The sequence below is a fragment of the Prionailurus bengalensis genome, chromosome B4 (assembly GCF_016509475.1).
Source record: "Prionailurus bengalensis isolate Pbe53 chromosome B4, Fcat_Pben_1.1_paternal_pri, whole genome shotgun sequence".
Taxonomy (NCBI): domain Eukaryota; kingdom Metazoa; phylum Chordata; class Mammalia; order Carnivora; family Felidae; genus Prionailurus; species Prionailurus bengalensis.
Window position 1 is genome coordinate 78325458 of NC_057358.1, and position 13529 is coordinate 78338986.

A 13529-nucleotide genomic window follows, 5' to 3' on the forward strand; every position below is an offset into this window, starting at 1 on the left:
AGGCGGGTGTCCCATCAGCCTAGTGCCCTGCCCCACACTCTCATAAAGCGGAGTCTCCTCTGAATCACACAACCCATCTGAAGCTCTCTGCCATCTGAATTTGCCCAGCACTGAGTAGGCATTCAAACAACATCGATTGAAGGCACGTGTGTCTGAATGAATGAATAATGCATTCGGAACTTATAAATGATCAAACTTAATTTATTTCAACCAACATACCTTCTCTGCGTGGAACCCCACTGAGTCTGAAGGCTTAGAGACTGGGCTGGAGTGGGGGAAGTGGGGAGGAATCACATCTGCTAACCTGCAAGACACAGAATTTTTACCATAAGGGAGACCTCCTAAACTTCAGTGACTGTTTCGTTCCTGGAATTTATAGAACACACACATTTATGCAAAAAGTAAAAATTATGGAAAAGAAGGGGTGCTAATTAGTAACAAGAAGACACGTAAGAATAAATCTCATTGGAAAAGTAAATATATACTACAGGTAGCAGGTTAATTATAAAGCTAGTGTGAAGGGTAAAAGACAACAGTAGTAACAATAACTATGATTACAATAATCAGGTAAGGGACACAAAGGTAAAAAGACGTAAAACAAGGCATCAAAAACAAAGTGTAGGTGGGGGGACAGTAAACATTTTGGGCATTAGAATGGGATCCAGCTTAAGTTATCTCTTTAAAATGTTGTGATACGTAAGCCTCACGGTAACCACAAAGCAAAAAACTATAGTAAATACACAAAAAATAAAGAGAAGGGAACATAAGCATACCATAAAGAAAGTCATTAAACCACAAAGGATAAGATCAAGAGAAGAAGAAAGGAACAGAGAGGAATTACAAAAACAGCCAGAAAACAATTAACAAAATGGCAAGAAGCACATACCTATCCATAATGACTTTAAATGTAAATGGACTAAATTCTCCAATCAAAAGACATACAGTGGCTGAATGAATTAAAAAAAAAACAAGACCCATCTATATTCTGCCCACAAAAGACACACTTTATTTATTTATTTATTTTAAAATTTTTGAGAGAGAGCATGCATGTCCCTGCAAGTGGGGGAAAGGCACAGGGAGAGGGACGCTCAACTGACTGAGGCACCCAAGCACCCCAAGAGACATACTTTAAAAAAATTTTTAACGTTTATTTACTATTGAGAGAGAGACAGAGAGACAGAGCATGAGCAGGGGAGGGAGAGAGAGGGGGAGACACAGAATCTGAAGCAGGCTCCAGGCTCTGAGGTGTCAGCACAGAGCCGGATGTGGGGCTCGAACTCACAAACCACGAGATCATGACCTGAGCCGAAGTCGGTTGCTCAACCAACTGAGCCACCCAGGTGCCCCATCAAGAGACATACTTTAGATATAAAAGCAACACAGGCTGAAAGTGAAGGAATGGAAAAAGACATTTCAGGCAAATGGAAACCAAAAGAAAGCTGGAGTAGCTATGCTTATATAAGGCAAAATAGACTTTATTTTTTTATTAAAAAATTTTTAATGTTTTATTTATTTTTGAGAGAAAGAGAGAGATACAGAGTATGAGCAGGGGAGGGGCAGAGAGAGAGGGAGGCACAGAATCTGAAACAGACTCCTGGCTCTGAGCTGTCAGAGCCTGACACAGGGCTTGAACTTGTGCACTGCGAGATCATGACCTGAGCCGAAGTCAGATGCTTAAATGACTGAGCTAACCAAGCGCCCCCAAAATAGACTTTAAAACAAAGACTGTAATAAGACATAAAGAAGGCTGTTACACCATGATAAAAGTGTCAGTCCAACAGGAGGATGTAACAATTGTAAATATTAACGCACCCAACACAGAAGCACCTAAAAGTATAAAGCAAATATTAATAGACCTAAAGGGAGAAATTGACAGCAATATAATAATAGTAGGGTTTTTTTTCTTTAACGTTTATTTATTTTTGAGACAGAGAGAGACAGAGCATGAACAGGGGAGGGGCAGAGAGAGAGGGAGACACAGAATCGGAAACAGGCTCCAGGCTCTGAGCTGTCAGCACAGAGCCCGACGCGGGGCTCGAACTCACGGACCGTGAGATCATGACCTGAGCCGAAGTCAGACGCCCAACCGACCGAGCCACCCAGGCACCCCTAGTAGGGGGTTTTAATACCTCATTTACATCAATGGGTAGATAATCCAGATATAAAATCAATAAGGAAACAATGGCCTTAAATGATACGTTAGACCAGATGAACTTAATGGATATTTACAGAACATTCCACCCAAAAGCAACAGAATACACATCTTCTCAAACGCACAAGGAACATTCTCTAGGACAGATATGTTAGACCACAAAACAAATCTTAATAAGTTGAAGAGAACTAAAATCATATCAAGCGTCTTTTGTGACCATGATGGTATGAAATTAAAAATTAATTACATGAAGAAAGCTTAAAGATTCACAGCTATGTGGAGATCAAACAACATGCTACTGAACAACCAGCGGGCCAAAGAAAAAGTCAAAGGAGAAATAGGGGTGCCTGACTGGCTCAGTTGGAAGAGCGTGCAACTCTTGATCTTGGGGTTGTGGGTTTGAGCCCCATGTTGGGTCCAGAGATTACTAAATAAATAAATAAATAAACTGAAAAGGCAGAAATTAAAAAAAGGTACCTTGAGGGGCAGCTGGCTGGCTCCTTTGGTAGAGCTTGTGACTCTTGATCTCAGGGTCATGCGTTCAAGCCTCACGCTGGGTGTGGAGCTTACTTAACAAAAAATACCTTGAGACAAATGAAAATGGAAATAGAATATACCAAAATTTATGGGATGCAGCCAAAGCAATTCTAAGAGGGAAGTTCATAGTCATAAATGCCTACCTCAAGAAACAAGAAAAGCCTCAAATAAATAACCTACCTTGATACCTCAAGGACCTTAAAAAGAACAAATGAAGCCCAAATTTAGTGAAGAAAGGAAATAACAAAGACTAGAGAAGAAATAAAGGAAAGAGAGACAAAAAACCCCATAGAAAAGATCAAGAGCTGGTTCTTTGAAAAGATAAACAATATTGACGGGCGCCCGGGGGGTTCAGTTCCTTAAGTCTCTGACTTTGGCTCAGATCGTGATTTCATGGTTCGTGGGTCTGAGCCCGACACTGGGCTCTCTGCTGTCATCGCAGAGCCCGCTTCAGGTCCTCTGTCTCCTTATCTCTGTGCCCCTCCCCCACTTGCTCATGCTCCCTCTCTCAAAAATAAGTAAACGTTAAAAAAACCAACATTGGGGCCCCTGGGTGGCTCAGTCGGTTAAGCGTCCAACTCTAGCTCTTGACTCGGGTCATGATCTCCTGGTTCATGAATTCGAGCCCCCTGGCAGGCTCTGTGCTGACAGTGTGGAGCCTGCTTAGGATTTTTTCTCTCTTCCTCTCTCTCTGCCCCTCCCCTGCTCATGCTTTCTCTCCCTCTCTCTCTCTCTTTCTCTTTTTTTTTTTAATTTTTTTTCAATGTTTTTTATTTATTTTTGGGACAGAGAGAGACAGAGCATGAACGGGGGAGGGGCAGAGAGAGAGGGAGACACAGAATCGGAAACAGGCTCCAGGCTCCGAGCCATCAGCCCAGAGCCTGACGCGGGGCTCGAACTCACGGACCGCGAGATCGTGACCTGGCTGAAGTCGGACGCTTAACCGACTGCGCCACCCAGGCGCCCCTCTCTCTTTCTCTTGAAAATAAACAAACATTAAAAACATAATACGGACAAACCTTTAGCTAGACTCACCAAGACAGTAAAAAGAGAGGAGTCCAATAAATGGAAGCAGAAATGAAAGAAGAGATGTTACAAGTGACCCCACAGAAATGCCAAGGCTCAGAAGGGACTACTATGAACAATTCTATGCAATGAACTAGACAACCTAGAAGAAGTGGTCACATTCCTAGAAACTCACAACCTACCCAGACTGAGTCATGGTGAAACAGAAAATCTGAACACACTGATTACCAGCAAAGGGATTAAACCAGTCATCCAAAACCTCCCAACAAACAAAAGTCCGGGACCAGAAACCCTCACTGGTGAAAACTACCCAGCATTCAAAGAATTAATATCAATCTTTCTCAAATTCTTCCAGAAAATACAAGAGGGGAATTCTGAGCACAGTTTACAAGGCCAGCCTTACCCTGATGCCAAACCAGACATAAATGCCACAAAACAAGGAGATTCCAGGCCAATATCCCTGATGAATACAGAGGCAAAAATCCTCAACCAAATATTAGCAAACTGAATGCAACAGTACGTTAAAAAGAGTCATACACACTGGGGCGCCTGGGTGGCACAGTCGGTTAAGCATCCGACTTCAGCCAGGTCACGATCTCGTGGTCCGTGAGTTCGAGCCCCGCGTCAGGCTCTGGGCTGATGGCTCGGAGCCTGGAGCCTGTTTCCGATTCTGTGTCTCCCTCTCTCTCTGCCCCTCCCCCGTTCATGCTCTGTCTCTCTCTGTCCCAAAATAAAAAAAAAAAAAAAGAGTCATACACCATGATTACGTGGGATTTATTCCAGGGATGCAAGGATGGTTCAACATCCACAAATTAGTTAACGCAATACACCACATAAACAAAATGGGGGACAGAAATCACCTGATTGTCTCAACAGATACATGCAGAAAGAACATTTGACAAAGCTCAACATCCATTTATGATAAAAACTGTGAACACGATCAGTACCTCAACACAGTAAAGGCCACGTATGAAAAAACCCCACAGGTAACATCATACTCAACAGTGAAAAGCTGAAAGCTTTTCCCCTGAGATCAGGAATATGACAAAGATATCTACCCTTGCCCCTTTGACTTAACATATTATTGGAAGTCCTAGTCAAGAGCAATTCAGCAAAATAAAGAAAAATGTATCCAATTGGAAAGGAAGGGATAAAAACTGTCAGTACCTGTGGATGACACGGCATTACACACAGAAACCCAAAAGACTCCATCCCCAAACTGTCAGAACTAATAAATAGATTCAGTGAGGTTGCAGGATACAAAACGAAGACACAAAAATCTGTTGTGCTTTTAAACACTAATGAACTGTCAGAAAGAGAAATTATGAAAATAATCCCGTTTGCAATTTCATCAAAAAGAATAAAGTGCCTGAGAATAAATCTAACCAAGGAAGTGAAAGATCTGTATGTTGAAACCCACGAGACATGAATGAAAGAAACTGAAAAAGACGAGTAAATGGAAAGATATTCCACACTCATGGATTGGGAGAAGTATATTGGTAAAAGGTCTGTACGGCCCCAAACAACGTACAGATTCAGTGAATCCGTTATCAAAATTCCAACGGTGTTTTTCACAGAAATGGAACACTCCTAAAATCTGTACGGAATCACAAAAGCCCCAAATAGCTAAAGCAATCTTGAGAAAGAACAAAGTTGGAGGCATCACTCTCCCTGATTTCAAACTATATTACAAAGCAATAGGAACCCAAACAGTGCGGTACTGGCATAAAAACAGACACATGGATCAACAGAACAGAATGGAGAGCTCGAGGCATAAGTCCACGCATAGGTGGTTAATTAGTTTACTACAAAGGAGCCAAGAATGTTTTTCAGCGGAGAAAGGACAGCTGTTTCAAAAATGGTGCTGGGAAAACTGGAAAGTCACATGTAAAAAACTGAAAATGGACCTCTCTCTTACACTGTACACAAACATTAACTCAGAATGGACTAAGATATGAACATAAGACCTGAAACCACAACACTCCTAGAAGAAAACTTAGGCGCTAAGCTCCCTGACATAGCTCTTGGCGAGGATCTGACACCGAAAACAAAAGCGACAAAAGCAAAAATAAATACGTGGGGCTGGCCACATCAAACTGAGAAGCTTCTGCCCACGAAGGAAACCATTAACAACATGAAAAGACAACCTACGAAATGGGAGAAAATAGTTACAAATCATGTATCTAGCGACGGGCTAATATCCAAACTATATACAGAACTCATATAATCCAATAGCAAAAAAACCCCCCGAAATCCAGTTTAAAAACGGGCAGAGGATCTGAACAGACATTTTTCCAAAAAAGACACGCAGATGGCCTACAGACACATGAAGAGATGCACAACAGCACGACTCCTCAGGGAAATGCAAATCAAAACCACAGTGAGGTATCACCTCACACCTGTCAGAATGGTCAGTATCAGAAAAAAACAAGAAATAACAAGTGTTGGCGAGGGTGTGCAGAAAAGGGAACTCTCACGCACTGTCGGTGGGAATGTAACCTGGCGCAGTCACAGTGGAAAACAGTATGAGGTTCCTCAAAGAAATTAAAAGTAGAAATACCATACGACCCAGTAATTCTACTGCTGGGTATTTATCCAAAGAAAATGAAAACGGCCATTTGAAAAGCTATTTGCACCCCCGCGTTCCCTGCAGCGTTATTTACAACCGCCAAGATAGGGAAACACTCTTAAGTATCCATCAGTGGCTGAATGGATAAAGCAATTGTGGTACACATATGTATTACTCAGCCGTAAAAAAGAACGAAATCTTGCCGTTTGTGACAACATGGATGAAGGTCAAGGGCATTATGCTAAATGAAGTAAGTCATACAGGGAGAGACAAATGTGGTAGGATCTCGCTTAGATATGGAATCCCAAGCAAAAACAAAAACAACCCAAGCTCACAGGTACAGATAACTGGTGGTTGCAAGAGGCAGGAGATGGGAGGTGGGAGAAATGGGTGAACTGTTTTGATTTTCTTTTTTTTTTTTTTTTTTTAGTTTAAATAAGTTAAACAAAACTCTTCCTACAAAGTAAAAATTAGGCAAATTCTGGCCCTCTGGGCCTCTTTCCCCTATGCTCCCCTGCAGAGTCACTTGAAAGCCGCCCCCCTCACAGCTGGTGAAGTCCTTGCAGCACCGCCCCCCCCCCCCCCCAGAGTGACAGGCCACCTAGGTCCCAGCACACTAGCATATTCAGCTCTCTCCAAATCTCACTCTGACTGAAAGCCTGGCGCTAACCCCACTTTCTGGGAAACTCGTCTCTGGTTAAGTGAATGTAAGGCCAGTGATTACCAACTACAGCAACAAATCACCCTCGAGACATTTAAAAGTAGCCAGGACCCTGCTCCTTCCCTTAAGGTTCTGATTCAGGCGTTCTGCAGCAGGCTGGAGCTTCCATATTTTAAAAACGATCTTTATGTTTAATAAAGAATTACTGAACACAAGTTGACTGAAGTCGACTCTAGAGACCTCTGAGCTCCCTCCCAGCTAGAACCTTGGCACTCCAATCACGGACAGAACTCTGGTTCCCCTGAGGTCCTATCATCCACAGGGAGCTGATGACCTGTGCCTCCCACTGGCACTTTCTGGCCCGTGGTGTGGTGGCGGCTCCCCCATTGACTCGGAGCTCTTGGAGGGCAGGGAGATCCCGTTGGAGACCCGTGTGTCCCCATCTTGGCTGGAGCGGCCCTTGGCACACAACAGAGGTATCTGGGACCTGCTGGCTGTGTGTGGCCAGAGATCAATGGGGAAGGGGAGGGGAGCGGAGACCCCAGCCTGAGAAGCTGGCAGGCTGGGTCTTCCCTGCAGCTGCTCCTCAAAGGTTCTGGTCTAGACCAATAGTTGGGGGTTGGCAGGGGGAAGATCAGACCGTGAGCTGGGTGCCACTTCAGTGCACCAACTGGAATCAGCGGGGCGCCCCCCTCCCCACCCTCGCCTACCCTGAAGCCGAGAGGCTGAGGGCTGATTTTGCAGAGGCAGGTTCCAGCTTGGGGGTGCAGCCATCATTAGCTGGGGTGGGGGTGGAGACGGGGACTCTGGGTTGTGTTTGGCTGGAAGCTGGAAGGGAAGCAGGTGGCAAAGCTTGAGTGAGTAACCGCCTCCCCAGAGCAGCAAATCTTGCCGCCCCAGGAAGTCCCACAGACATTCTGCACCCCCTCCCCCCGCCCACGCCGGGACCTTCTCCTGGCAAACGCCCACCCGAGCTCCGCACCTCCAGCTCGCTTTACGCGCTCTCTCTTCCGGCGCAGACGCGCGGCGCCCCAGCACACTTGACCCCGTTGCAGACACCCACACCGTGCCCCGGGCAACCTCTCCGGCGGATCCTCCCTTATTCTCTTGCCACAACCCACCCGCCGCCCATCCTCTCGCCCTTCAGACCCTTTAGAAACCCGGGAAGGGTCTCTGTGGCTCCCGGGTCCCGGGAGGGGCCGGGCCGGGCCGGACAGGGGGCGTGGCCTGGGCAGGTTTGCGGAGCTCTGGGGTACTATCGCCCTCTGCTGGGAAGACTTGGGAATTGCTTCACCTCTCTGTCGTACGGTATTTTTCCTGCCCCCCTTGGCCACCTGGTTTCGGACCTTCCTTGACCTCTCTGCCATCTCTCTTCTTTCCTTGACCTGACCCCTGGAGAACTTCGAATATGTAGGTGTCGGTCCTAGTCCCGGGTCTGTCACAGGCTAGGCTCGGGTTTCTTCCCGGTGATAGCAGTCATGAAGACCAAACCCAGGACAGTGAAAGAAGACACTTTGTAAACCGAAAGGGAGCATCTGGGTAAGAGGTGTGGCTGTTGTTAATGCTAAGGGCAGTCTCTCATACTTTCTGGGGTGTGGATCGGGGGGGGGGGGGTATTTCCCTCCCTGTCCTTGGCCCACAGTGGAACTAGAGGCACAAATCTCTAGGGATCATCACATTTTGATATATTGCCTTCCCGTCTTTTCCCCCCATATAGAGAAGCAAATATATATATATATATATATATATATATATATATATATATATATATATTTTTTTTTTTTTTTTTTAAATTTTTTTTTTTTTTCCAACGTTTATTTATTTTTGGGACAGAGAGAGACAGAGCAGGAACGGGGGAGGGGCAGAGAGAGAGGGAGACACAGAATCGGAAACAGGCTCCAGGCTCTGAGCCATCAGCCCAGAGCCCGACGCGGGGCTCGAACTCACAGACCGCGAGATCGTGACCTGGCTGAAGTCGGACGCTTAACCGACTGCGCCACCCAGGCGCCCCTTTTTTTTTTTTTTTTTAATACAAATGTGACCATACTCTACATGCAGTTTTATGTCTGGTTCCCCCCCCCCTTCAAGTGCACAAGTCATGGTTAAAAGCCTGGATTCTGAAGTCAGACAAACCTGGATTCAAGTCCCCCTGTCCTTAGGCAAACCACATAACCTCTACCTTTCTCAGCCTCAGTCTCCTCATCTACAGAGTGGTGCTGGGGCACCTGGGTGGCTCAGTCGGTTGAGCGTCCGACTTCGGCTCAGATCATGATTTCACAGTTTGGGGTTCGAGCCCCACGTCAGGCTCTGTGCTGACAGCTCGGAGCCTGGAGCCTGCTTCCGATTCTGTGTCTCCCTCTCTCACTGCTATTCCCCTGCTCACATGCTGTCTCTCTCTCAACAATAAATAAAGGTTAAAAAAAATTTTTTTTTAATAAATAAAAACACAAAATGGTGCTAATGTGGGGAATACACACTTCACAGCCCCTGGGCATTTCCAGCTCAGCATGTGTTAGCAGGTGTTATCTCATGCTTGGATTTTGTTTTGTTTTCAATGTTTATTTATTTATTTTGAAAGAGAGTGAGTGCATGGGTCCATGAGTGCACCGTGGGAGAGGGGCAGAGGGAGAGGGAAACAGAGAATCCCAAGCAGGGTCTGCACTATCAGCACAGAGCCTGACACGGGGCTGGATCCCACAAGCCGTGACATCATGACCTGAGCAGAAATCAAGAGTCAGACGCTTAACCGACTGCGCCACCCAGGCGTCCGTCATGGCTTGTATTTTGAGCAAGACTCTTCTCCAGCCCCGTGATTCTCAGTGTGCAAGATGTTCTCCCTTCTACAGGTGCCATCACGGTAAGAAAGGGAGAGCTCCATCTCTGAGCTTGCCCCCACCCCAGCACTGCTCTTGGACACATGGGTCTCGCTATCCTTCAAGCACACTCAGAATTCCCCTTCTTAGTGAACTACAACTGCCCTCTGCCTCGCTGGCCTTTTCCCCAGGTTAGGGCTCCTTCCCTCCCTTCCCTGGGGTTCCTACTACCTGTTGCCTCCGCAGAGAAGCCTCTCTGACTGTTCCTTTAAAATCGACAGCCTTAGTCATTTTCTAGCCACTTACCTGCCCTGTCTGTCTTCAGAGCACTTCTCAGTATGAGGCATTATGTTATATATGTTTTTATCAGTATCTCCCCTTTCCCCGCCGATATATGTCCAAGGAAAGTAGAGACTTTCTGAGTTTATTTCTCGCCCATCTCTGCGGTTCCTACAAGACTGCCTGGCACGTAGTAGGCCCTGGATAGATTGTTGTGTGAATATGAATAAATCCACCACTCACCATTCTCCCTTCAGAGGCAACAGTTTCCTAGAGGCCACTTGTGTCCAGCAGAGGGCGCCACCACACAGCGTTTGGAAGTCTGGGCTGGCGCTAGGATGGGCGACATTTATAAAGCCCGTGGGCCTCCCACCCTGTGGGCGCTCCGTGGGGGCTGGGATTGGAAGAAAGAGGGCCCCCTGCACTCATCTGTCTTGGCAGCGTGGAGCTGGCAAGCCCCGGCCACATCCTCCAGCGCGCTCCGGTGCCCTGACTGCCGGACACATGTCCCTTGGCAGCTGATGCTTCTGGGTGGATCACACCCTGCCCTGGGCTGTGTAAAAATGAGACCAGTACCATGAGGCGCATTGCTTGTTCCCGGGTGTGCTGCAAGGCCCAGACAGAAGTGTGTGTGAAATGTTTTGTGAGTGTGAACGCCAAGGCGGATGTAATTTAGACACGCTTTTACTGGTGGCGGAGGCAGATGGGCAATCGAAGAGGAGAGATCAGAGAGCTCTTCAAGGGAATTGCCAGGCTAAATGAAGGTGGGCTTGTGAAGAAGCTCAAGACAGTGAAGGAGAATGAAGAAGTTAAAAATAACAAGTACCTTTCACCAAGAGCTTATTAGGAGCCAAGGCTGAGGAAAGCGACCTCCTAACATTGTCTAATTATAGCTGACACTTAGATGGTGCTGACCTGTGCCAGGCACTGTTCAAGCGCTTTGTGCACACACACTCATCGGATCCTCACCACTCGGGGAGCTGGGTCCTTGGGATCTCTGTGTCCATTCTATGCATGAGGAAAATTAACCAAATAGCTTGAGGAACTTGCCCCAAACCACACAGACAGGGCTGGGATTCAGACCTAAGCAATCTGCCCCCTGGAATGTGCTCCCCAAGCCCTCATGGTCACAACCACTCTGAAAAGAAGGTATTCTTGTTCTAGTTCCCCGGGGGGAAACTGAGGCTCAGCGAGCTCACAAAGGCTGCTAAGGCCAGAAGGCAAATAAGTGTATCTGAGCCCTGCTTAATGACCAGATGATACCTGCCAGTCCCCATGGAGTCAGGAAAGGGGTTGCGGAGACAGGGACAGGGTGCTCTCAGGCGGGGCTCGCAGCTGGCACGCCTGCTTCTTCCTCTGAGGGTCAGGGCCGGGTGAGAGAACACAGGCTGCGTAGGGCTGCGTGGCTGAAAGAGAGGCTGCTTGGTGGTCTCAGATTCGTGGAAGGAAGGAGGCTGGACCACCTTCTGGGCCAGGATGGGAGGGAAGGAAGGAAGTACAAAGTGTTTTGGTAGACACCATCCACAGTGATCCCACCCAGGCCTATGGTCTCCCTCCTGCAACCCTCCCCCCCCCCCCCCCCGCCACACACACAGGGAGAAAAGGGGCACTGAGTGGCTGTCTTGATAGGGCGAGGTGGGAACACCCCCATCCCTTGCCACAAGAGCCCCCAACCCAGCCCCTGGCTCCCAGCCTGTTACATAAGCTGCTCCATACCCAGGGACTGGAAATAGCCATGGCAGTGACGGGCTGGGCCGGGGGCATGATGGATGGTCCCCAGGAGCATCAGCTGACCGCTCCCTAAGTGACCTGAGGGCCTGCCGGCAGCTCAAGTTACCTAGCCCTCCCTGGGAGGAGGCTTGCAGAGGACAGTTCCAAAGTGACTCTGCGTCTGGACATTTATGGTGTGAGTGTCTGAGGGATCGTCCTACTCACAAGCCTGAGTGGCTAAGGCAGTTCACAGCCACACTGGGCCGCTGCAACACCCCCCCCAACCCCCACCCCCGAATGCTGGGTGCCAGAGCCTTGCCCAGAGAAAGTGCTTTGGGATCCCTGGAGCCAGCACCAGAGACAGGTGGAGCTCTGCTCCTCTGGGTCCTCCACTAAGGGCACCAGCAGAGAGCAAGAGGAGATTGAGAAATCGGGGGTGGGGCGTGGGGGCTGCCGGAGGCCACAGGCTGCATTATTCCAGGGCTGCCCACTCCACCCCATCCCCATGCCTCCCAGTTTGCAGCACACCCTGACACTGCACTAAGGGCCCCTTGATCCAAGGAGGTGCCCATATGCTCTGATGCCCACTGGAAAGGGCAGAGCCACAAGACCCCTCCAGTCGCCAGGTATACACCCCTACTCCTGAAAGCAACTTGGTCAGACTTTCCCAGACGTCCCCCCCCCCCCCCCCCCCGCCAACCCTCCCTCCCCGGGGCACAGGAGGCTGTTCTCCCAGTGCACAGTGATCACATGGTAAGAATTATGATGATGGCTCTTTCAATTCTGTGCCTTTGAGATACCTACCCCTCCAAAACAAAAACCACCACCACCACCACCACAAAAAACCCACCCCAAACCAAAAATAAAAACCTTCCTCCTAAAAATATCAGATTAATGCTTTGTATCACTTACACCAGTTAAATCACCTAATTATTCGCCCCCAAATCCTTGGGGGGAATGGGTACTCCCATCCCCGGGAGTGAGGACCTCTTTGGCTCCATGACTCCAGAGCCCTCTGACGGGTAGGAACCTCCCAATTGGAGAAGTGTGGGGAATTTTACAAAAGCAATGGAAGGCAGGTGAGCCGCCCAACAACCTTCCTGCTGAGAGAGGTTCCCTGCTCAGTGATCAGATGGTCACACAGACACAGAGCCACTCTTGTTGGTGCTCAGGTGTGGGGCCAGGACTCCCCTCCAAACCCCTATAGGAGCACTCTCTGGAAAGCTCTGCCTGTGCCCAGGTAGTGCCCCTGTCTCGGCCACCCTCCTTGTGTGCCTGTGGGTCTGGGACTTCTGAGCCCATGGAGGGGGCAAAGAAGAGACGAGCCCCAAAGGTACACCTGGGGGCTATGGAATACCCACCCCACTGCCCAGGAAACCTGTGTGGGAGAAGGGCTGGGCCTCTCCTGTTCTCCTGTCTGCCTCCATGTCTCTCCCAGCGCTCCCCTGGGAGTCGTCCCCGGTAACCGAAGCTGGTGCAAGCCGGAGGAGGTGTCGCTTGGTAACAAGGATGGCACACAAGATCCAGCTAATCTGGGTTGCCCCAGCAGGGCAGGCAGCTGCCTGCTGGCTAGCAGCAGCCCCCCCGGAGACAGATGCTTAAAAACTTCTACCTATTTCCACTTCAGCAACCCCCAAGTTCTAGGCAAGTTCTAGCAAACCCCAAGGTCTGGGCAGGGAGGACACTTTATCTCCCCATCCTCCCTACCCTTCTGTCCCTATCCATTTTCTTGAGCCCTAGCTCCCTTCACAGCACGGTGAAAAATCTACAGACTTCTCTGGG

At 48.4% G+C, this 13529-nt stretch overlaps 1 long non-coding RNA gene across 1 annotated transcript; it reads right to left on the reverse strand.

Moving 5' to 3' along the window:
- Positions 1-2683: 2683 nt before the first annotated feature.
- On the reverse strand, positions 2684-8157 carry LOC122472931. The gene is made up of 3 exons (XR_006294559.1): positions 7928-8157; positions 7656-7773; positions 2684-2736 (listed from the first exon to the last, which is right to left on the reverse strand). It is a non-coding gene; the product is annotated as an uncharacterized LOC122472931 (long non-coding RNA).
- Between the last annotated feature and the right edge of the window lie 5372 nt (positions 8158-13529).